The sequence below is a fragment of the Nematostella vectensis genome, chromosome 5, assembly GCF_932526225.1.
Source record: "Nematostella vectensis chromosome 5, jaNemVect1.1, whole genome shotgun sequence".
In the NCBI taxonomy this organism is placed as follows: Eukaryota; Metazoa; Cnidaria; class Anthozoa; order Actiniaria; family Edwardsiidae; genus Nematostella; species Nematostella vectensis.
This window is the reverse complement of record NC_064038.1, coordinates 16,415,690-16,439,545: the sequence shown is the minus strand read 5'-3', so window position 1 is coordinate 16,439,545 and position 23,856 is coordinate 16,415,690. Positions and strand designations below refer to the sequence as shown.

At 35.5% G+C, this 23,856-nt stretch overlaps 12 non-coding genes across 12 annotated transcripts; all 12 read right to left on the bottom strand.

Annotated features, from left to right (window-relative positions):
- Positions 1-1,262: 1,262 nt before the first annotated feature.
- On the bottom strand, positions 1,263-1,401 carry LOC125567180. The gene has a single exon (XR_007311704.1). It is a non-coding gene; the product is annotated as a U4 spliceosomal RNA (small nuclear RNA).
- Positions 1,402-3,143: 1,742 nt separating this feature from the next.
- Positions 3,144-3,282, bottom strand: LOC125567179. Its single transcript, XR_007311703.1, has one exon. It is a non-coding gene; the product is annotated as a U4 spliceosomal RNA (small nuclear RNA).
- A 1,741-nt stretch (positions 3,283-5,023) lies between these two features.
- Positions 5,024-5,162, bottom strand: LOC125567106. The gene has a single exon (XR_007311630.1). It is a non-coding gene; the product is annotated as a U4 spliceosomal RNA (small nuclear RNA).
- A 1,739-nt stretch (positions 5,163-6,901) lies between these two features.
- Positions 6,902-7,040, bottom strand: LOC125567157. The gene has a single exon (XR_007311681.1). It is a non-coding gene; the product is annotated as a U4 spliceosomal RNA (small nuclear RNA).
- A 1,740-nt stretch (positions 7,041-8,780) lies between these two features.
- LOC125567148 lies at positions 8,781-8,919 on the bottom strand. Its single transcript, XR_007311672.1, has one exon. It is a non-coding gene; the product is annotated as a U4 spliceosomal RNA (small nuclear RNA).
- A 1,286-nt stretch (positions 8,920-10,205) lies between these two features.
- On the bottom strand, positions 10,206-10,344 carry LOC125567127. The gene has a single exon (XR_007311651.1). It is a non-coding gene; the product is annotated as a U4 spliceosomal RNA (small nuclear RNA).
- A 1,274-nt stretch (positions 10,345-11,618) lies between these two features.
- LOC125567143 lies at positions 11,619-11,757 on the bottom strand. The gene has a single exon (XR_007311667.1). It is a non-coding gene; the product is annotated as a U4 spliceosomal RNA (small nuclear RNA).
- Positions 11,758-14,727: 2,970 nt separating this feature from the next.
- On the bottom strand, positions 14,728-14,866 carry LOC125567125. Its single transcript, XR_007311648.1, has one exon. It is a non-coding gene; the product is annotated as a U4 spliceosomal RNA (small nuclear RNA).
- A 2,961-nt stretch (positions 14,867-17,827) lies between these two features.
- LOC125567159 lies at positions 17,828-17,966 on the bottom strand. The gene has a single exon (XR_007311683.1). It is a non-coding gene; the product is annotated as a U4 spliceosomal RNA (small nuclear RNA).
- A 1,723-nt stretch (positions 17,967-19,689) lies between these two features.
- LOC125567132 lies at positions 19,690-19,828 on the bottom strand. The gene has a single exon (XR_007311656.1). It is a non-coding gene; the product is annotated as a U4 spliceosomal RNA (small nuclear RNA).
- A 1,742-nt stretch (positions 19,829-21,570) lies between these two features.
- Positions 21,571-21,709, bottom strand: LOC125567161. Its single transcript, XR_007311685.1, has one exon. It is a non-coding gene; the product is annotated as a U4 spliceosomal RNA (small nuclear RNA).
- Positions 21,710-23,451: 1,742 nt separating this feature from the next.
- On the bottom strand, positions 23,452-23,590 carry LOC125567171. Its single transcript, XR_007311695.1, has one exon. It is a non-coding gene; the product is annotated as a U4 spliceosomal RNA (small nuclear RNA).
- Between the last annotated feature and the right edge of the window lie 266 nt (positions 23,591-23,856).

The following is a 23,856-nucleotide window of genomic DNA, read 5'->3' as shown; positions in this document are numbered from 1 at the left end:
CTAACCACTATACGATCACGGCGAGATTGATTTCAGATGAAGAAAAAAATAACAAAAAAAATGCAAGCTTTCTAATGAGTTCTAGGCAGTTTGCATATATCTAAATTTTAGTTTTAGAAAATGTACGATTCTATACTGAGTATTGTGGCTTACCTGACAACACAAAGCAGCCAAACAAGTAAAGTTAAAATAAAAAATGACATGACTTTTATTCGAACCTTGGTTATTGCAGCCACAACGCAATGTACTAACCAGTATACGATCACGGCGAGATTGATTTGAGATAAAGAAAAAATGACAAATAAATGGAAGCTTCATATGGAGTTCTAAGCTTTTTGCTTATGCTCTTAAACAAGGTACGAGTGCATACACAGTATTAGGGCTTATAGAACAACATGAAGACAAACAAGTAAAGTTGAAAAAAAAAATGCCGTGACCAGAATTCGAACCTGAGTTATTGCGGCCAGAAAGGAGTGTACTAACCACTATACGATCACGGCGAGATTGATTTCAGATAGAGACAAAATAGCGAAAAAAACATGCAAGCCTTTCAATGAGTTCTAGGCAGTTTGCATATATCTAAATTTTAGTTCTAGAAAATGTACGATTCAATACTTAGTATTGTGGCTTACATGACAACACAAAGAAGCCAAACAAGTAAAGTTAAAATAAATAATGACATGACTATTATTTGAACCTGGGTTATTGCGGCCACAACGCAATGTTCTAACCCTCCCAAGTGACAAAGATTCTCTCAATCAATGTTGATCTGTTTCCGCAAAAAAAACTAATTGTATCTAAACCTTCTGTTCCAGTAAATTCAGAATGTTTCCGATCAAGCAAGTCAACAACGCACGGGATTTCGGGTTGCTTCTTATAGCCATTTTACCTAGTAACCTCATTTGAAACGAATATAAGGTAAACGGAATAGCCCAATAAAAGTTATTCGCCGCCTAACTCTCTTATTATTGCTTGCTGGAGCAAATTTTGCCCAAAGGAATTGGAGAGATAAAAGGTAGCTTTCCAAGGAGCTCTTAGCCGTTTGCTTATTTTGTAATTTCTTCTAAATAAGAACTGACTGCAAACGCATAATTGTGAAACATTCTCATTAACTACCAAGAAAACGGTTATCTTGCATTCTTGAAAAAGAGCACGTTATGGTTTTTAATACATTGATTTTCACATATCAGAAAAGGCTCAAACAAATATCCAGGCCTTTTCTACTAAAGATGTTCTATTTTGCATTTGTTTGTTAATGGTGGCCCTAAGTAGGGCCCACAAAAATTGCAAAGCCGACTATGTTTCAAGTCGTCTCGCGGGGTATTGAAAAAAGTTTTCAATCAGCAATAACCGCGCCTCGGATGGACCTCATCAGCTACGGTGATGTCACTGCGAAAAGCTAGCCGTGATAAAGACGACTACGAGTTCCCTTTAGAATACAAATCTTGTCAATGTGGGACAAAAGAGAAACGAATTATTGAAATCTATGATTGACAAATGAATTAGAATATCTTTGGCAGAAAAAAGAACTCTCAGGAGCAAACGTTGACTAAATGTGGTTCAATGTTTGGAAACAAGAAAAATGTGACAAAACTTTTCTTTATTTTCAAATTATTTGAGAACAAAGCAAAAATAACATGCCCCTACTCTGAGTGCGTTTGATTAAATCAAAGAAAATAAATTTTCAGGAAGGAGAAATCTAACTAAAATGAGAAGAATATAACATAAAAACTGCATTCTTTCAACACATTCATTTCTACGCAGTCCAATTAATAAACATTTATCAAATTAAAATGAGGAAAAATAGACGAACCAGTAAGGTAGAAAAAGATGCCGTGACCAGGATTCCAACCTGGGTTATTGCGGCCACTACGTAATGTACTAACCACTATACGATCACGGCGAGATTGATTTCAGATGAAGAAAAAAATAACAAAAAAAATGCAAGCTTTCTAATGAGTTCTATGCAGTTTGCATATATCTAAATTTTAGTTTTAGAAAATGTACGATTCTATACTGAGTATTGTGGCTTACCTGACAACACAAAGCATCCAAACAAGTAAAGTTAAAATAAAAAATGACATGACTTTTATTCGAACCTTGGTTATTGCAGCCACAACGCAATGTACTAACCAGTATACGATCACGGCGAGATTGATTTGAGATAAAGAAAAAATGACAAATAAATGGAAGCTTCATATGGAGTTCTAAGCTTTTTGCTTATGCTCTTAAACAAGGTACGAGTGCATACACAGTATTAGGGCTTATAGAACAACATGAAGACAAACAAGTAAAGTTGAAAAAAAAAATGCCGTGACCAGAATTCGAACCTGAGTTATTGCGGCCAGAAAGGAGTGTACTAACCACTATACGATCACGGCGAGATTGATTTCAGATAGAGACAAAATAGCGAAAAAAACATGCAAGCCTTTCAATGAGTTCTAGGCAGTTTGCATATATCTAAATTTTAGTTCTAGAAAATGTACGATTCAATACTTAGTATTGTGGCTTACATGACAACACAAAGAAGCCAAACAAGTAAAGTTAAAATAAATAATGACATGACTATTATTTGAACCTGGGTTATTGCGGCCACAACGCAATGTTCTAACCCTCCCAAGTGACAAAGATTCTCTCAATCAATGTTGATCTGTTTCCGCAAAAAAAACTAATTGTATCTAAACCTTCTGTTCCAGTAAATTCAGAATGTTTCCGATCAAGCAAGTCAACAACGCACGGGATTTCGGGTTGCTTCTTATAGCCATTTTACCTAGTAACCTCATTTGAAACGAATATAAGGTAAACGGAATAGCCCAATAAAAGTTATTCGCCGCCTAACTCTCTTATTATTGCTTGCTGGAGCAAATTTTGCCCAAAGGAATTGGAGAGATAAAAGGTAGCTTTTTAAGGAGCTCTTAGCCGTTTGCTTATTTTGTAATTTCTTCTAAATAAGAACTGACTGCAAACGCATAATTGTGAAACATTCTCATTAACTACCAAGAAAACGGTTATCTTGCATTCTTGAAAAAGAGCACGTTATGGTTTTTAATACATTGATTTTCACATATCAGAAAAGGCTCACACAAATAACCAGGCCTTTTCTACTAAAGATGTTCTATTTTGCATTTGTTTGTTAATGGTGGCCCTAAGCAGGGCCCACAAAAATTTCAAAGCCGACTATGTTTCAAGTCGTCTAGCGGGGTATTGAGAAAAGTTTTCAATCAGCAATAACCGCGCCTCGGATGGACCTCATCAGCTACGGTAATGTCACTGCGCAAAGCTAGCGTGATAAAGACGACTACGAGTTCCCTTTAGAATACAAATCTTGTCAATGTGGGACAAAAGAGAACCGAATTATTGAAATCTATGATTGACAAATGAATTAGAATATCTTTGGCAGAAAAAAGAACTCTCAGGAGCAAACGTTGACTAAATGTGGTTCAATGTTTGGCAATAAGAAAAATGTGACAAAACTTTTCTTTATTTTCAAATTATTTGAAAACAAAGCAAAAATAACATGCCCCTACTCTGCGCGCGTTTGATTAAATCAAAGAAAATAAATTTTCAGGAAGGATAAATCTAACTAAAATGAGAAGAATATAACATAAAAACTGCATTCTTTCAACTCATTCATTTCTACGCAGTCCAATTAATAAACATTTATCAAATTAAAATGAGGTAAAATAGACGAACCAGTAAGGTAGAAAAAGATGCCGTGACCAGGATTCGAACCTGGGTTATTGCGGCCACTACGTAATGTACTAACCACTATACGATCACAGCGAGATTGATTTCAGATAAAGAAAAAAATAACAAAAAAAATGCAAGCTTTCTAATGAGTTCTAGGCAGTTTGCATATATCTAAATATTAGTTTTAGAAAATGTACGATTCTATACTGAGTATTGTCGCTTACCTGACAACACAAAGCAGCCAAACAAGTAAAGTTTAAATAAAAAATGACATGACTTTTATTCGAACCTTGGTTATTGCAGCCACAACGCAATGCACTAACCAGTATACGATCACGGCGAGATTGATTTGAGAAAAAGAAAAAATGACAAATAAATGGAAGCTTCATATGGAGTTCTAAGCTTTTTGCTTATGCTCTTAAACAAGGTACGAGTGCATTCTCAGTATTAGGGCTTATAGAACAACATGAAGACAAACAAGTAAAGTTGAAAAAAAAAATGCCGTGACCAGAATTCGAACCTGAGTTATTGCGGCCAGAAAGGAGTGTACTAACCACTATACGATCACGGCGAGATTGATTTCAGATAGAGACAAAATAGCGAAAAAAAATGCAAGCTTTTTAATGAGTTTCAGGCAGTTTGCATATATCTAAATTTTAGTTCTAGAAAATGTACGATTCAATACTTAGTATTGTGGCTTACATGACAACACAAAGCAGCCAAACAAGTAAAGTTAAAATAAATAATGACATGACTATTATTTGAACCTGGGTTATTGCGGCCACAACGCAATGTTCTAACCCTCCCAAGTGACAAAGATTCTCTCAATCAATGTTGATCTGTTTCCGCCAAAAAAACTAATTGTATCTAAACCTTCTGTTCCAGTAAATTCAGAATGTTTCCGATCAAGCAAGTCAACAACGCACGGGTGTTTCGGGTTGCTTCTTATAGCCATTTTACCTAGTAACCTCATTTGAAACGAATATAAGGTAAACGGAATAGCCCAATAAAAGTTATTCGCCGCCTAACTCTCTTATTATTGCTTGCTGGAGCAAATTTTGCCGAAAGGAATTGGAGAGATAAAAGGTAGCTTTCCAAGGAGCTCTTAGCCGTTTGCTTATTTTGTAATTTCTTCTAAATAAGAACTGACTGCAAACGCATAATTGTGAAACATTCACATTAACTACCAAGAAAACGGTTATCTTGCATTCTTGAAAAAGAGCACGTTATGGTTTTTAATACATTGATTTTCACATTTCAGAAAAGGCTCACACAAATAACCAGGCCTTTTCTACTAAAGATGTTCTATTTTGCATTTGTTTGTTAATGGTGGCCCTAAATAGGGCCCACAAAAATTGCAAAGCCGACTATGCTTCAAGTCGTCTCGCGGGGTATTGGGAAAAGTTTTCAATCAGCAATAACCGCGCCTCGGATGGACCTCATCAGCTACGGTAATGCCACTGCGCAAAGCTAGTCGTGATAAAGACGACTACGAGTTCCCTTTGGAATACAAATCTTGTCAATGTGGGACAAAAGAGAACCGAATTATTGAAATCTATGATTGACAAATGAATTAGAATATCTTTGGCAGAAAAAAGAACTCTCAGGAGCAAACGTTGACTAAATGTGGTTCAATGTTTGGAAACAAGAAAAATGTGACAAAACTTTTCTTTATTTTCAAAATATTTGAAAACAAAGCAAAAATAACATGCCCCTACTCTGCGCGCGTTTGATTAAATCAAAGAAAATAAATTTTCAGGAAGGAGAAATCTAACTAAAATGAGAAGAATATAACATAAAAACTGCATTCTTTCAACTCATTCATTTCTACGCAGTCCAATTAATAAACATTTATCAAATTAAAATGAGGTAAAATAGACGAACCAGTAAGGTAGAAAAAGATGCCGTGACCAGGATTCGAACCTGGGTTATTGCGGCCACTACGTAATGTACTAACCACTATACGATCACAGCGAGATTGATTTCAGATAAAGAAAAAAATAACAAAAAAAATGCAAGCTTTCTAATGAGTTCTAGGCAGTTTGCATATATCTAAATATTAGTTTTAGAAAATGTACGATTCTATACTGAGTATTGTTGCTTACCTGACAACACAAAGCAGCCAAACAAGTAAAGTTTAAATAAAAAATGACATGACTTTTATTCGAACCTTGGTTATTGCAGCCACAACGCAATGCACTAACCAGTATACGATCACGGCGAGATTGATTTGAGAAAAAGAAAAAATGACAAATAAATGGAAGCTTCATATGGAGTTCTAAGCTTTTTGCTTATGCTCTTAAACAAGGTACGAGTGCATTCTCAGTATTAGGGCTTTTAGAACAACATGAAGACAAGTAAAGTTGAAAAAAAAAATGCCGTGACCAGAATTCGAACCTGAGTTATTGCGGCCAGAAAGGAGTGCACTAACCACTATACGATCACGGCGAGATTGATTTCAGATAGAGACAAAATAGCGAAAAAAACATGCAAGCCTTTCAATGAGTTCTAGGCAGTTTGCATATATCTAAATTTTAGTTCTAGAAAATGTACGATTCAATACTTAGTATTGTGGCTTACACGACAACACAAAGCAGCCAAACAAGTAAAGTTAAAATAAATAATGACATGACTATTATTTGAACCTGGGTTATTGCGGCCACAACGCAATGTTCTAACCCTCCCAAGTGACAAAGATTCTCTCAATCAATGTTGATCTGTTTCCGCCAAAAAAACTAATTGTATCTAAACCTTCTGTTCCAGTAAATTCAGAATGTTTCCGATCAAGCAAGTCAACAACGCACGGGTGTTTCGGGTTGCTTCTTATAGCCATTTTACCTAGTAACCTCATTTGAAACGAATATAAGGTAAACGGAATAGCCCAATAAAAGTTATTCGCCGCCTAACTCTCTTATTATTGCTTGCTGGAGCAAATTTTGCCCAAAGGAATTGGAGAGATAAAAGGTAGCTTTCCAAGGAGCTCTTAGCCGTTTGCTTATTTTGTAATTTCTTCTAAATAAGAACTGACTGCAAACGCATAATTGTGAAACATTCACATTAACTACCAAGAAAACGGTTATCTTGCATTCTTGAAAAAGAGCACGTTATGGTTTTTAATACATTGATTTTCACATATCAGAAAAGGCTCACACAAATAACCAGGCCTTTTCTACTAAAGATGTTCTATTTTGCATTTGTTTGTTAATGGTGGCCCTAAGCAGGGCCCACAAAAATTGCAAAGCCGACTATGTTTCAAGTCGTCTCGCGGGGTATTGGGAAAAGTTTTCAATAAGCAATAACCGCGCCTCGGATGGACCTCATCAGCTACGGTAATGTCTCTGCGCAAAGCTAGCCGTGATAAAGACGACTACGAGTTCCCTTTAGAATACAAATCTTGTCAATGTGGGACAAAAGAGAACCGAATTATTGAAATCTATGATTGACAAATGAATTAGAATATCTTTGGCAGAAAAAAGAACTCTCAGGAGCAAACGTTGACTAAATGTGGTTCAATGTTTGGAAACAAGAAAAATGTGACAAAACTTTTCTTTATTTTCAAATTATTTGAAAACAAAGCAAAAATAACATGCCCCTACTCTGCGCGCGTTTGATTAAATCAAAAAAAATAAATTTTCAGGAAGGAGAAATCTAACTAAAATGAGAAGAATATAACATAAAAACTGCATTCTTTCAACTCATTCATTTCTACGCAGTCCAATTAATAAACATTTATCAAATTAAAATGAGGTAAAATAGACGAACCAGTAAGGTAGAAAAAGATGCCGTGACCAGGATTCCAACCTGGGTTATTGCGGCCACTACGTAATGTACTAACCACTATACGATCACGGCGAGATTGATTTCAGATGAAGAAAAAAATAACCAAATAAATGCAAGCTTTCTAATGAGTTCTAGGCAGTTTGCATATATCTAAATTTTAGTTTTAGAAAATGTACGATTCTATACTGAGTATTGTGGCTTACCTGACAACACAAAGCAGCCAAACAAGTAAAGTTAAAATAAAAAATGACATGACTTTTATTCGAACCTTGGTTATTGCAGCCACAACGCAATGTACTAACCAGTATACGATCACGGCGAGATTGATTTGAGATAAAGAAAAAATGACAAATAAATGGAAGCTTCATATGGAGTTCTAAGCTTTTTGCTTATGCTCTTAAACAAGGTACGAGTGCATACTCAGTATTAGGGCTTATAGAACAACATGAAGACAAACAAGTAAAGTTGAAAAAAAAAATGCCGTGACCAGAATTCGAACCTGAGTTATTGCGGCCAGAAAGGCGTGTACTAACCACTATACGATCACGGCGAGATTGATTTCAGATAGAGACAAAATAGCGAAAAAAACATGCAAGCCTTTCAATGAGTTCTAGGCAGTTTGCATATATCTAAACTTTAGTTCTAGAAAATGTACGATTCAATACTTAGTATTGTGGCTTACATGACAACACAATGCAGCCAAACAAGTAAAGTTAAAATAAATAATGACATGACTATTATTTGAACCTGGGTTATTGCGGCCACAACGCAATGTTCTAACCCTCCCAAGTGACAAAGATTCTCTCAATCAATGTTGATCTGTTTCCGCAAAAAAGTAATTGTATATAAACCTTTTGTTCCAGTAAATTCAGAATGTTTCCGATCAAGCAAGTCAACAACGCACGGGATTTCGGGTTGCTTCTTATAGTCATTTTACCTAGTAACCACATTTGAAACGAATATAAGGTAAACGGAATAGCCCAATAAAAGTTATTCGCCGCCTAATTCTCTTATTATTGCTTGCTGGAGCAAATTTTGCCGAAAGGAATTGGAGAGATAAAAGGTAGCTTTCCAAAGAGCTCTTATCCGTTTGCTTATTTTGTAATTTCTTCTAAATAAGAACTGACTGCAAACGCATAATTGTGAAACATTCACATTAACTACCAAGAAAACGGTTATCTTGCATTCTTGAAAAAGAGCACGTTATGGTTTTTAATACATTGATTTTCACATATCAGAAAAGGCTCACACAAATAACCAGGCCTTTTCTACTAAAGATGTTCTATTTTGCATTTGTTTGTTAATGGTGGCCCTAAATAGGGCCCACAAAAATTGCAAAGCCGACTATGTTTCAAGTCGTCTCGCGGGGTATTTGGAAAAGTTTTCAATCAGCAATAACCGCGCCTCGGATGGACCTCATCAGATACGGTAATGCCACTGCGCAAAGCTAGCCGTGATAAGGACGACTACGAGTTCCCTTTGGAATACAAATCTGAGATTGATTTCAGATAAAGAAAAAAATAACAAAAAAAATGCAAGCTTTCTAATGAGTTCTAGGCAGTTTGCATATATCTAAATATTAGTTTTAGAAAATGTACGATTCTATACTGAGTATTGTCGCTTACCTGACAACACAAAGCAGCCAAACAAGTAAAGTTTAAATAAAAAATGACATGACTTTTATTCGAACCTTGGTTATTGCAGCCACAACGCAATGTACTAACCAGTATACGATCACGGCGAGATTGATTTGAGATAAAGAAAAAATGACAAATAAATGGAAGCTTCATATGGAGTTCTAAGCTTTTTGCTTATGCTCTTAAACAAGGTACGAGTGCATACTCAGTATTAGGGCTTATAGAACAACATGAAGACAAACAAGTGAAGTTGAAAAAAAAAGATGCCGTGAACAGAATTCGAACCTGAGTTATTGCGGCCAGAAAGGAGTGTACTAACCACTATACGATCACGGCGAGATTGATTTCAGATAGAGACAAAATAGCGAAAAAAACATGCAAGCCTTTCAATGAGTTCTAGGCAGTTTGCATATATCTAAATTTTAGTTCTAGAAAATGTACGATTCAATACTTAGTATTGTGGCTTACACGACAACACAAAGCAGCCAAACAAGTAAAGTTAAAATAAATAATTACATGACTATTATTTGAACCTGGGTTATTGCGGCCACAACGCAATGTTCTAACCCTCACAAGTGACAAAGATTCTCTCAATCAATGTTGATCTGTTTCCGCAAAAAAAACTAATTGTATCTAAACCTTCTGTTCCAGTAAATTCAGAATGTTTCCGATCAAGCAAGTCAACAACGCACGGGATTTCGGGCTGCTTCTTATAGTCATTTTACCTAGTAACCTCATTTGAAACGAATATAAGGTAAACGGAATAGCCCAATAAAAGTTATTCGCCGCCTAACTCTCTTATTATTGCTTGCTGGAGCAAATTTTGCACAAAGGAATTGGAGGGATAAAAGGTAGCTTTCCAAGGAGCTCTTAGCCGTTTGCTTATTTTGTAATTTATTCTAAATAAGAACTGACTGCAAACGCATAATTGTGAAACATTCTCATTAACTACCAAGAAAACGGTTATCTTGCATTCTTGAAAAAGAGCACGTTATGGTTTTTAATACATTGATTTTCACATATCAGAAAAGGCTCACACAAATAACCAGGCCTTTTCTACTAAAGATGTTCTATTTTGCATTTGTTTGTTAATGGTGGCCCTAAATAGGGCCCACAAAAATTGCAAAGCCGACTATGTTTCAAGTCGTCTCGCGGGGTATTGGGAAAAGTTTTCAATCAGCAATAACCGCGCCTCGGATGGACCTCATCAGATACGGTAATGCCACTGCGCAAAGCTAGCCGTGATAAGGACGACTACGAGTTCCCTTTGGAATACAAATCTGAGATTGATTTCAGATAAAGAAAAAAATAACAAAAAAAATGCAAGCTTTCTAATGAGTTCTAGGCAGTTTGCATATATCTAAATATTAGTTTTAGAAAATGTACGATTCTATACTGAGTATTGTCGCTTACCTGACAACACAAAGCAGCCAAACAAGTAAAGTTTAAATAAAAAATGACATGACTTTTATTCGAACCTTGGTTATTGCAGCCACAACGCAATGTACTAACCAGTATACGATCACGGCGAGATTGATTTGAGATAAAGAAAAAATGACAAATAAATGGAAGCTTCATATGGAGTTCTAAGCTTTTTGCTTATGCTCTTAAACAAGGTACGAGTGCATACTCAGTATTAGGGCTTATAGAACAACATGAAGACAAACAAGTGAAGTTGAAAAAAAAAATGCCGTGACCAGAATTCGAACCTGAGTTATTGCGGCCAGAAAGGAGTGTACTAACCACTATACGATCACGGCGAGATTGATTTCAGATAGAGACAAAATAGCGAAAAAAAATGCAAGCTTTTTAATGAGTTTGCATATATCTAAACTTTAGTTCTAGAAAATGTACGATTCAATACTTAGTATTGTGGCTTACACGACAACACAAAGCAGCCAAACAAGTAAAGTTAAAATAAATAATTACATGACTATTATTTGAACCTGGGTTATTGCGGCCACAACGCAATGTTCTAACCCTCACAAGTGACAAAGATTCTCTCAATCAATGTTGATCTGTTTCCGCAAAAAAAACTAATTGTATCTAAACCTTCTGTTCCAGTAAATTCAGAATGTTTCCGATCAAGCAAGTCAACAACGCACGGGATTTCGGGCTGCTTCTTATAGTCATTTTACCTAGTAACCTCATTTGAAACGAATATAAGGTAAACTGAATAGCCCAATAAAAGTTATTCGCCGCCTAACTCTCTTATTATTGCTTGCTGGAGCAAATTTTGCCCGAAGGAATTGGAGGGATAAAAGGTAGCTTTCCAAGGAGCTCTTAGCCGTTTGCTTATTTTGTAATTTCTTCTAAATAAGAACTGACTGCAAACGCATAATTGTGAAACATTCTCATTAACTACCAAGAAAACGGTTATCTTGCATTCTTGAAAAAGAGCACGTTATGGTTTTTAATACATTGATTTTCACATATCATAAAAGGCTCGCACAAATAACCAGGCCTTTTCTACTAAAGATGTTCTATTTTGCATTTGTTTGTTAATGGTGGCCCTAAGCAGGGCCCACAAAAATTGCAAAGCCGACTATGTTTCAAGTCGTCTCGCGGGGTATTGGGAAAAGTTTTCAATCAGCAATAACCGCGCCTCGGATGGACCTCATCAGCTACGGTAATGTCACTGCGCAAAGCTAGCCGTGATAAAGACGACAACGAGTTCCCTTTAGAATAGAAATCTTGTCAATGTGGGACAAAAGAGAACCGAATTATTGAAATCTATGATTGACAAATGAATTAGAATATCTTTGGCAGAAAAAAGAACTCTCAGGAGCAAACGTTGACTAAATGTGGTTCAATGTTTGGAAACAAGAAAAATGTGACAAAACTTTTCTTTATTTTCAAATTATTTGAAAACAAAGCAAAAATAACATGCCCCTACTCTGCGCGCGTTTGATTAAATCAAAGAAAATAAATTTTCAGGAAGGAGAAATCTAACTAAAATGAGAAGAATATAACATAAAAACTGCATTCTTTCAACTCATTCATTTCTACGCAGTCCAATTAATAAACATTTATCAAATTAAAATGAGGTAAAATAGACGAACCAGTAAGGTAGAAAAAGATGCCGTGACCAGGATTCGAACCTGGGTTATTGCGGCCACTACGTAATGTACTAACCACTATACGATCACAGCGAGATTGATTTCAGATAAAGAAAAAAATAACAAAAAAAATGCAAGCTGTCTAATGAGTTCTAGGCAGTTTGCATAAATCTAAATATTAGTTTTAGAAAATGTACGATTCTATACTGAGTATTGTTGCTTACCTGACAACACAAAGCAGCCAAACAAGTAAAGTTTAAATAAAAAATGACATGACTTTTATTCGAACCTTGGTTATTGCAGCCACAACGCAATGTACTAACCAGTATACGATCACGGCGAGATTGATTTGAGATAAAGAAAAAATGACAAATAAATGGAAGCTTCATATGGAGTTCTAAGCTTTTTGCTTATGCTCTTAAACAAGGTACGAGTGCATACTCAGTATTAGGGCTTATAGAAAAACATGAAGACAAACAAGTAAAGTTGAAAAAAAAATGCCGTGACCAGAATTCGAACCTGAGTTATTGCGGCCAGAAAGGAGTGTACTAACCACTATACGATCACGGCGAGATTGATTTCAGATAAAGACAAAATAGCGAAAAAAACATGCAAGCCTTTCAATGAGTTCTAGGCAGTTTGCATATATCTAAATTTTAGTTCTAGAAAATGTACGATTCAATACTTAGTATTGTGGCTTACACGACAACACAAAGCAGCCAAACAAGTAAAGTTAAAATAAATAATGACATGACTATTATTTGAACCTGGGTTATTGCGGCCACAACGCAATGTTCTAACCCTCACAAGTGACAAAGATTCTCTCAATCAATGTTGATCTGTTTCCGCAAAAAAAACTAATTGTATCTAAACCTTCTGTTCCAGTAACCGAATTATTGAAATCTATGATTGACAAATGAATTAGAATATCTTTGGCAGAAAAAAGAACTCTCAGGAGCAAACGTTGACTAAATGTGGTTCAATGTTTGGAAACAAGAAAAATGTGACAAAACGTTTATTTATTTTCAAATTATTTGAAAACAAAGCAAAAATAACATGCCCCTACTCTGCGCGCGTTTGATTAAATCAAAGAAAATAAATTTTCAGGAAGGAGAAATCTAACTAAAATGAGAAGAATATAACATAAAAACTGCATTCTTTCAACTCATTCATTTCTACGCAGTCCAATTAATAAACATTTATCAAATTATAACGAGGTAAAATAGACGAACCAGTAAGGTAGAAAAAGATGCCGTGACCAGGATTCGAACCTGGGTTATTGCGGCCACTACGTAATGTACTAACCACTATACGATCACAGCGAGATTGATTTCAGATAAAGAAAAAAATAACAAAAAAAATGCAAGCTTTCTAATGAGTTCTAGGCAGTTTGCATATATCTAAATATTAGTTTTAGAAAATGTACGATTCTATACTGAGTATTGTCGCTTACCTGAAAACACAAAGCAGCCAAACAAGTAAAGTTTAAATAAAAAATGACATGACTTTTATTCGAACCTTGGTTATTGCAGCCACAACGCAATGTACTAACCAGTATACGATCACGGCGAGATTGATTTGAGATAAAGAAAAAATGACAAATAAATGGAAGCTTCATATGGAGTTCTAAGCTTTTTGCTTATGCTCTTAAACAAGGTACGAGTGCATACTCAGTATTAGGGCTTATAGAACAACATGAAGACAAACAAGTAAAGTTGAAAAAAAAATGCCGTGACCAGAATTCGAACCTGAGTTATTGCGGCCAGAAAGGAGTGTACTAACCACTATACGATCACGGCGAGATTGATTTCAGATAGAGACAAAATAGCGAAAAAAACATGCAAGCCTTTCAATGAGTTCTAGGCAGTTTGCATATATCTAAATTTTAGTTCTAGAAAATGTACGATTCAATACTTAGTATTGTGGCTTACACGACAACACAAAGCAGCCAAACAAGTAAAGTTAAAATAAATAATGACATGACTATTATTTGAACCTGGGTTATTGCGGCCACAACGCAATGTTCTAACCCTCACAAGTGACAAAGATTCTCTCAATCAATGTTGATCTGTTTCCGCAAAAAAAACTAATTGTATCTAAACCTTCTGTTCCAGTAAATTCAGAATGTTTCCGATCAAGCAAGTCAACAACGCACGGGATTTCGGGCTGCTTCTTATAGTCATTTTACCTAGTAACCTCATTTGAAACGAATATAAGGTAAACGGAATAGCCCAATAAAAGTTATTCGCCGCCTAACTCTCTTATTATTGCTTGCTGGAGCAAATTTTGCCCAAAGGAATTGGAGGGATAAAAGGTAGCTTTCCAAGGAGCTCTTAGCCGTTTGCTTATTTTGTAATTTCTTCTAAATAAGAACTGACTGCAAACGCATAATTGTGAAACATTCTCATTAACTACCAAGAAAACGGTTATCTTGCATTCTTGAAAAAGAGCACGTTATGGTTTTTAATACATTGATTTTCACATATCAGAAAAGGCTCACACAAATAACCAGGCCTTTTCTACTAAAGATGTTCTATTTTGCATTTGTTTGTTAATGGTGGCCCTAAATAGGGCCCACAAAAATTGCAAAGCCGACTATGTTTCAAGTCGTCTCGCGGGGTATTGGGAAAAGTTTTCAATCAGCAATAACCGCGCGTCGGATGGACCTCATCAGCTACGGTAATGCCACTGCGCAAAGCTATCCGTGATAAGGACGACTACGAGTTCCCTTTGGAATACAAATCTTGTCAATGTGGGACAAAAGAGAACCGAATTATTGAAATCTATGATTGACAAATGAATTAGAATATCTTTGGCAGAAAAAAGAACTCTCAGGAGCAAACGTTGACTAAATGTGGTTCAATGTTTGGAAACAAGAAAAATGTGACAAAACTTTTCTTTATTTTCAAATTATTTGAAAACAAAGCAAAAATAACATGCCCCTACTCTGCGCGCGTTTGATTAAATCAAAGAAAATAAATTTTCAGGAAGGAGAAATCTAACTAAAATGAGAAGAATATAACATAAAAACTGCATTCTTTCAACTCATTCATTTCTACGCAGTCCAATTAATAAACATTTATCAAATTATAACGAGGTAAAATAGACGAACCAGTAAGGTAGAAAAAGATGCCGTGACCAGGATTCGAACCTGGGTTATTGCGGCCACTACGTAATGTACTAACCACTATACGATCACAGCGAGATTGATTTCAGATAAAGAAAAAAATAACTAAAAAATGCAAGCTTTCTAATGAGTTCTAGGCAGTTTGCATATATCTAAATATTAGTTTTAGAAAATGTACGATTCTATACTGAGTATTGTCGCTTACCTGACAACACAAAGCAGCCAAACAAGTAAAGTTTAAATAAAAAATGACATGACTTTTATTCGAACCTTGGTTATTGCAGCCACAACGCAATGTACTAACCAGTATACGATCACGGCGAGATTGATTTGAGATAAAGAAAAAATGACAAATAAATGGAAGCTTCATATGGAGTTCTAAGCTTTTTGCTTATGCTCTTAAACAAGGTACGAGTGCATACTCAGTATTAGGGCTTATAGAACAACATGAAGACAAACAAGTGAAGTTGAAAAAAAAATGCCGTGACCAGAATTCGAACCTGAGTTATTGCGGCCAGAAAGGAGTGTACTAACCACTATACGATCACGGCGAGATTGATTTCAGATAGAGACAAAATAGCGAAAAAAACATGCAAGCCTTTCAATGAGTTCTAGGCAGTTTGAATATATCTAAATTTTAGTTCTAGAAAATGTACGATTCAATACTTAGTATTGTGGCTTACACGACAACACAAAGCAGCCAAACAAGTAAAGTTAAAATAAATAATGACATGACTATTATTTGAACCTGGGTTATTGCGGCCACAACGCAATGTTCTAACCCTCCCAAGTGACAAAGATTCTCTCAATCAATGTTGATCTGTTTCCGCAAAAAAAACTAATTGTATCTAAACCTTCTGTTCCAGTAACCGAATTATTGAAATCTATGATTGACAAATGAATTAGAATATCTTTGGCAGAAAAAAGAACTCTCAGGAGCAAACGTTGACTAAATGTGGTTCAATGTTTGGAAACAAGAAAAATGTGACAAAACGTTTCTTTTTTTTTTCAAATTATTTGAAAACAAAGCAAAAATAACATGCCCCTACTCTGCGCGCGTTTGATTAAATCAAAGAAAATAAATTTTCAGGAAGGAGAAATCTAACTAAAATGAGAAGAATATAACATAAAAACTGCATTCTTTCAACTCATTCATTTCTACGCAGTCCAATTAATAAACATTTATCAAATTATAACGAGGTAAAATAGACGAACCAGTAAGGTAGAAAAAGATGCCGTGACCAGGATTCGAACCTGGGTTATTGCGGCCACTACGTAATGTACTAACCACTATACGATCACAGCGAGATTGATTTCAGATAAAGAAAAAAATAACAAAAAAAATGCAAGCTTTCTAATGAGTTCTAGGCAGTTTGCATATATCTAAATATTAGTTTTAGAAAATGTACGATTCTATACTGAGTATTGTCGCTTACCTGACAACACAAAGCAGCCAAACAAGTAAAGTTTAAATAAAAAATGACATGACTTTTATTCGAACCTTGGTTATTGCAGCCACAACGCAATGTACTAACCAGTATACGATCACGGCGAGATTGATTTGAGATAAAGAAAAAATGACAAATAAATGGAAGCTTCATATGGAGTTCTAAGCTTTTTGCTTATGCTCTTAAACAAGGTACGAGTGCAAACTCAGTATTAGGGCTTATAGAACAACATGAAGACAAACAAGTAAAGTTGAAAAAAAAATGCCGTGACCAGAATTCGAACCTGAGTTATTGCGGCCAGAAAGGAGTGTACTAACCACTATACGATCACGGCGAGATTGATTTCAGATAGAGACAAAATAGCGAAAAAAACATGCAAGCTTTTTAATGAGTTTGCATATATCTAAATTTTAGTTCTAGAAAATGTACGATTCAATACTTAGTATTGTGGCTTACATGACAACACAAAGCAGCCAAACAAGTAAAGTTAAAATAAATAATGACATGACTATTATTTGAACCTGGGTTATTGCGGCCACAACGCAATGTTCTAACCCTCCCAAGTGACAAAGATTCTCTCAATCAATGTTGATCTGTTTCCGCAAAAAAAACTAATTGTATCTAAACCTTCTGTTCCAGTAAATTCAGAATGTTTCCGATCAAGCAAGTCAACAACGCACGGGATTTCGGGTTGCTTCTTATAGCCATTTTACCTAGTAACCTCATTTGAAACGAATATAAGGTAAACGGAATAGCCCAATAAAAGTTATTCGCCGCCTAACTCTCTTATTTTTGCTTGCTGGAGCAAATTTTGCCAAAAGGAATTGGAGAGATAAAAGTTAGCTTTCCAAGGAGCTCTTAGCCGTTTGCTTATTTTGTAATTTCTTCTAAATAAGAACTGACTGCAAACGCATAATTGTGAAACATTCACATTAACTACCAAAAAAACGGTTATCTTGCATTCTTGAAAAAGAGCACGTTATGGTTGTTAATACATTGATTTTCACATTTCAGAAAAGGCTCACACAAATAAACAGGCATTTTCTACTAAAGATGTTCTATTTTGCATTTGTTTGTTAATGGTGGCCCTAAATAGGGCCCACAAAAATTGCAAAGCCGACTATGCTTCAAGTCGTCTCGCGGGGTATTGGGAAAAGTTTTCAATCAGCAATAACCGCGCGTCGGATGGACCTCATCAGCTACGGTAATGTCACTGCGCAAAGCTAGCCGTGATAAAGACAACTACGAGTTCCCTTTAGAATACAAATCTTGTCAATGTGGGACAAAAAAGAACCGAATTATTGAAATCTATGATTGACAAATGAATTAGAATATCTTTGGCAGAAAAAAGAACTCTCAGGAGCAAACGTTGACTAAATGTGGTTCAATGTTTGGAAACAAAAAAAATGTGACAAAACTTTTCTTTATTTTCAAATTATTTGAAAAAAAAGCAAAAATAACATGCCCCTACTCTGCGCGCGTTTGATTAAATCAAAGAAAATAAATTTTCAGGAAGGAGAAATCTAACTAAAATGAGAAGAATATAACATAAAAACTGCATTCTTTCAACTCATTCATTTCTACGCAGTCCAATTAATAAACATTTATCAAATTAAAATGAGGTAAAATAGACGAACCAGTAAGGTAGAAAAAGATGCCGTGACCAGGATTCCAACCTGGGTTATTGCGGCCACTACGTAATGTACTAACCACTATACGATCACGGCGAGATTGATTTCAGATGAAGGAAAAAAAAATGCAAGCTTTCTAATGAGTTCTAGGCAGTTTGCATATATCTAAATTTTAGTTTTAGAAAATGTACGATTCTATACTGAGTATTGTGGCTTACCTGACAACACAAAGCAGCCAAACAGGTAAAGTTAAAATAAAAAATGACATGACTTTTATTCTAACCTTGGTTATTGCAGCCACATTGCAATGTACTAACCAGTATACGATCACGGCGAGATTGATTTGAGATAAAGAAAAAATGACAAATAAATGGAAGCTTCATATGGAGTTCTAAGCTTTTTGCTTATGCTCTTAAACAAGGTACGAGTGCATACTCAGTATTAGGGCTTATAGAACAACATGAAGACAAACAAGTAAAGTTGAAAAAAAAAAATGCCGTGACCAGAATTCGAACCTGAGTTATTGCGGCCAGAAAGGAGTGTACTAACCACTATACGATCACGGCGAGATTGATTTCAGATAGAGACAAAATAGCGAAAAAAAATGCAAGCTTTTTAATGAGTTTGCATATATCTAAATTTTAGTTCTAGAAAATGTACGATTCAATACTTAGTATTGTGGCTTACATGACAACACAAAGCAGCCAAACAAGTAAAGTTAAAATAAATAATGACATGACTATTATTTGAACCTGGGTTATTGCGGCCACAACGCAATGTTCTAACCCTCCCAAGTGACAAAGATTCTCTCAATCAATGTTGATCTGTTTCCGCAAAAAAAACTAATTGTATCTAAACCTTCTGTTCCAGTAAATTCAGAATGTTTCCGATCAAGCAAGTCAACAACGCACGGGATTTCGGGTTGCTTCTTATAGCCATTTTACCTAGTAACCTCATTTGAAACGAATATAAGGTAAACGGAATAGCCCAATAAAAGTTATTCGCCGCCTAACTCTCTTATTATTGCTTGCTGGAGCAAATTTTGCCGAAAGGAATTGGAGAGATAAAAGGTAGCTTTCCAAGGAGCTCTTAGCCGTTTGCTTATTTTGTAATTTCTTCTAAATAAGAACTGACTGCAAACGCATAATTGTGAAACATTCACATTAACTACCAAAAAAACGGTTATCTTGCATTCTTGAAAAAGAGCACGTTATGGTTTTTAATACATTGATTTTCACATTTCAGAAAAGGCTCACACAAATAGCCAGGCATTTTCTACTAAAGATGTTCTATTTTGCATTTGTTTGTTAATGGTGGCCCTAAATAGGGCCCACAAAAATTGCAAAGCCGACTATGCTTCAAGTCGTCTCGCGGGGTATTGGGAAAAGTTTTCAATCAGCAATAACCGCGCCTCGGATGGACCTTATCAGCTACGGTAATGCCACTGCGCAAAGCTAGCCGTGATAAAGACGACTACGAGTTTCCTTTGGAATACAAATCTTGTCAATGTGGGACAAAAGAGAACCGAATTATTGAAATCTATGATTGACAAATGAATTAGAATATCTTTGGCAGAAAAAAGAACTCTCAGGAGCAAACGTTGACTAAATGTGGTTCAATGTTTGGAAACAAGAAAAATGTGACAAAACTTTTCTTTATTTTCAAATTATTTGAAAACAAAGCAAAAATAACATGCCCCTACTCTGCGCGCGTTTGATTAAATCAAAGAAAATAAATTTTCAGGAAGGAGAAATCTAACTAAAATGAGAAGAATATAACATAAAAACTGCATTCTTTCAACTCATTCATTTCTACGCAGTCCAATTAATAAACATTTATCAAATTAAAACGAGGTAAAATAGACGAACCAGTAAGGTAGAAAAAGATGCCGTGACCAGGATTCGAACCTGGGTTATTGCGGCCACTACGTAATGTACTAACCACTATACGATCACAGCGAGATTGATTTCAGATAAAGAAAAAAATAACAAAGAAAATGCAAGCTTTCTAATGAGTTCTAGGCAGTTTGCATATATCTAAATATTAGTTTTAGAAAATGTACGATTCTATACTGAGTATTGTTGCTTACCTGACAACACAAAGCAGCCAAACAAGTAAAGTTAAAATAAAAAATGACATGACTTTTATTCGAACCTTGGTTATTGCAGCCACAACGCAATGTACTAACCAGTATACGATCACGGCGAGATTGATTTGAGATAAAGAAAAAATGATGAATAAATAGAAGCTTCATATGGAGTTCTAAGCTTTTTGCTTATGCTCTTAAACAAGGTACGAGTGCATACACAGTATTAGGGCTTATAGAACAACATGAAGACAAACAAGTAAAGTTGAAAAAAAAAATGCCGTGACCAGAATTCGAACCTGAGTTATTGCGGCCAGAAAGGAGTGTACTAACCACTATACGATCACGGCGAGATTGATTTCAGATAGAGACAAAATAGCCAAAAAAACATGCAAGCCTTTCAATGAGTTCTAGGCAGTTTGCATATATCTAAATTTTAGTTCTAGAAAATGTACGATTCAATACTTAGTATTGTGGCTTACATGACAACACAAAGAAGCCAAACAAGTAAAGTTAAAATAAATAATGACATGACTATTATTTGAACCTGGGTTATTGCGGCCACAACGCAATGTTCTAACCCTCCCAAGTGACAAAGATTCTCTCAATCAATGTTGATCTGTTTCCGCAAAAAAAACTAATTGTATCTAAACCTTCTGTTCCAGTAAATTCAGAATGTTTCCGATCAAGCAAATCAACAACGCACGGGATTTCGGGTTGCTTCTTATAGCCATTTTACCTAGTAACCTCATTTGAAACGAATATAAGGTAAACGGAATAGCCCAATAAAAGTTATTCGCCGCCTAACTCTCTTATTATTGCTTGCTGGAGCAAATTTTGCCCAAAGGAATTGGAGAGATAAAAGGTAGCTTTCCAAGGAGCTCTTAGCCGTTTGCTTATTTTGTAATTTCTTCTAAATAAGAACTGACTGCAAACGCATAATTGTGAAACATTCTCATTAACTACCAAGAAAACGGTTATCTTGCATTCTTGAAAAAGAGCACGTTATGGTTTTTAATACATTGATTTTCACATATCAGAAAAGGCTCAAACAAATATCCAGGCCTTTTCTACTAAAGATGTTCTATTTTGCATTTGTTTGTTAATGGTGGCCCTAAGTAGGGCCCACAAAAATTGCAAAGCCGACTATGTTTCAAGTCGTCTCGCGGGGTATTGAAAAAAGTTTTCAATCAGCAATAACCGCGCCTCGGATGGACCTCATCAGCTACGGTGATGTCACTGCGCAAAGCTAGCCGTGATAAAGACGACTACGAGTTCCCTTTAGAATACAAATCTTGTCAATGTGGGACAAAAGAGAAACGAATTATTGAAATCTATGATTGACAAATGAATTAGAATATCTTTGGCAGAAAAAAGAACTCTCAGGAGCAAACGTTGACTAAATGTGGTTCAATGTTTGGAAACAAGAAAAATGTGACAAAACTTTTCTTTATTTTCAAATTATTTGACAACAAAGCAAAAATAACATGCCCCTACTCTGCGCGCGTTTGATTAAATCAAAGAAAATAAATTTTCAGGAAGGAGAAATCTAACTAAAATGAGAAGAATATAACATAAAAACTGCATTCTTTCAACACATTCATTTCTACGCAGTCCAATTAATAAACATTTATCAAATTAAAATGAGGAAAAATAGACGAACCAGTAAGGTAGAAAAAGATGCCGTGACCAGGATTCCAACCTGGGTTATTGCGGCCACTACGTAATGTACTAACCACTATACGATCACGGCGAGATTGATTTCAGATGAAGAAAAAAATAACAAAAAAAATGCAAGCTTTCTAATGAGTTCTAGGCAGTTTGCATATATCTAAATTTTAGTTTTAGAAAATGTACGATTCTATACTGAGTATTGTGGCTTACCTGACAACACAAAGCATCCAAACAAGTAAAGTTAAAATAAAAAATGACATGACTTTTATTCGAACCTTGGTTATTGCAGCCACAACGCAATGTACTAACCAGTATACGATCACGGCGAGATTGATTTGAGATAAAGAAAAAATGACAAATAAATGGAAGCTTCATATGGAGTTCTAAGCTTTTTGCTTATGCTCTTAAACAAGGTACGAGTGCATACACAGTATTAGGGCTTATAGAACAACATGAAGACAAACAAGTAAAGTTGAAAAAAAAAATGCCGTGACCAGAATTCGAACCTGAGTTATTGCGGCCAGAAAGGAGTGTACTAACCACTATACGATCACGGCGAGATTGATTTCAGATAGAGACAAAATAGCGAAAAAAACATGCAAGCCTTTCAATGAGTTCTAGGCAGTTTGCATATATCTAAATTTTAGTTCTAGAAAATGTACGATTCAATACTTAGTATTGTGGCTTACATGACAACACAAAGAAGCCAAACAAGTAAAGTTAAAATAAATAATGACATGACTATTATTTGAACCTGGGTTATTGCGGCCACAACGCAATGTTCTAACCCTCCCAAGTGACAAAGATTCTCTCAATCAATGTTGATCTGTTTCCGCAAAAAAAACTAATTGTATCTAAACCTTCTGTTCCAGTAAATTCAGAATGTTTCCGATCAAGCAAGTCAACAACGCACGGGATTTCGGGTTGCTTCTTATAGCCATTTTACCTAGTAACCTCATTTGAAACGAATATAAGGTAAACGGAATAGCCCAATAAAAGTTATTCGCCGCCTAACTCTCTTATTATTGCTTGCTGGAGCAAATTTTGCCCAAAGGAATTGGAGAGATAAAAGGTAGCTTTCCAAGGAGCTCTTAGCCGTTTGCTTATTTTGTAATTTCTTCTAAATAAGAACTGACTGCAAACGCATAATTGTGAAACATTCTCATTAACTACCAAGAAAACGGTTATCTTGCATTCTTGAAAAAGAGCACGTTATGGTTTTTAATACATTGATTTTCACATATCAGAAAAGGCTCACACAAATAACCAGGCCTTTTCTACTAAAGATGTTCTATTTTGCATTTGTTTGTTAATGGTGGCCCTAAGCAGGGCCCACAAAAATTTCAAAGCCGACTATGTTTCAAGTCGTCTAGCGGGGTATTGGGAAAAGTTTTCAATCAGCAATAACCGCGCCTCGGATGGACCTCATCAGCTACGGTAATGTCACTGCGCAAAGCTAGCCGTGATAAAGACGACTACGAGTTCCCTTTAGAATACAAATCTTGTCAATGTGGGACAAAAGAGAACCGAATTATTGAAATCTATGATTGACAAATGAATTAGAATATCTTTGGCAGAAAAAAGAACTCTCAGGAGCAAACGTTGACTAAATGTGGTTCAATGTTTGGAAATAAGAAAAATGTGACAAAACTTTTCTTTATTTTCATATTATTTGAAAACAAAGCAAAAATAACATGCCCCTACTCTGCGCGCGTTTGATTAAA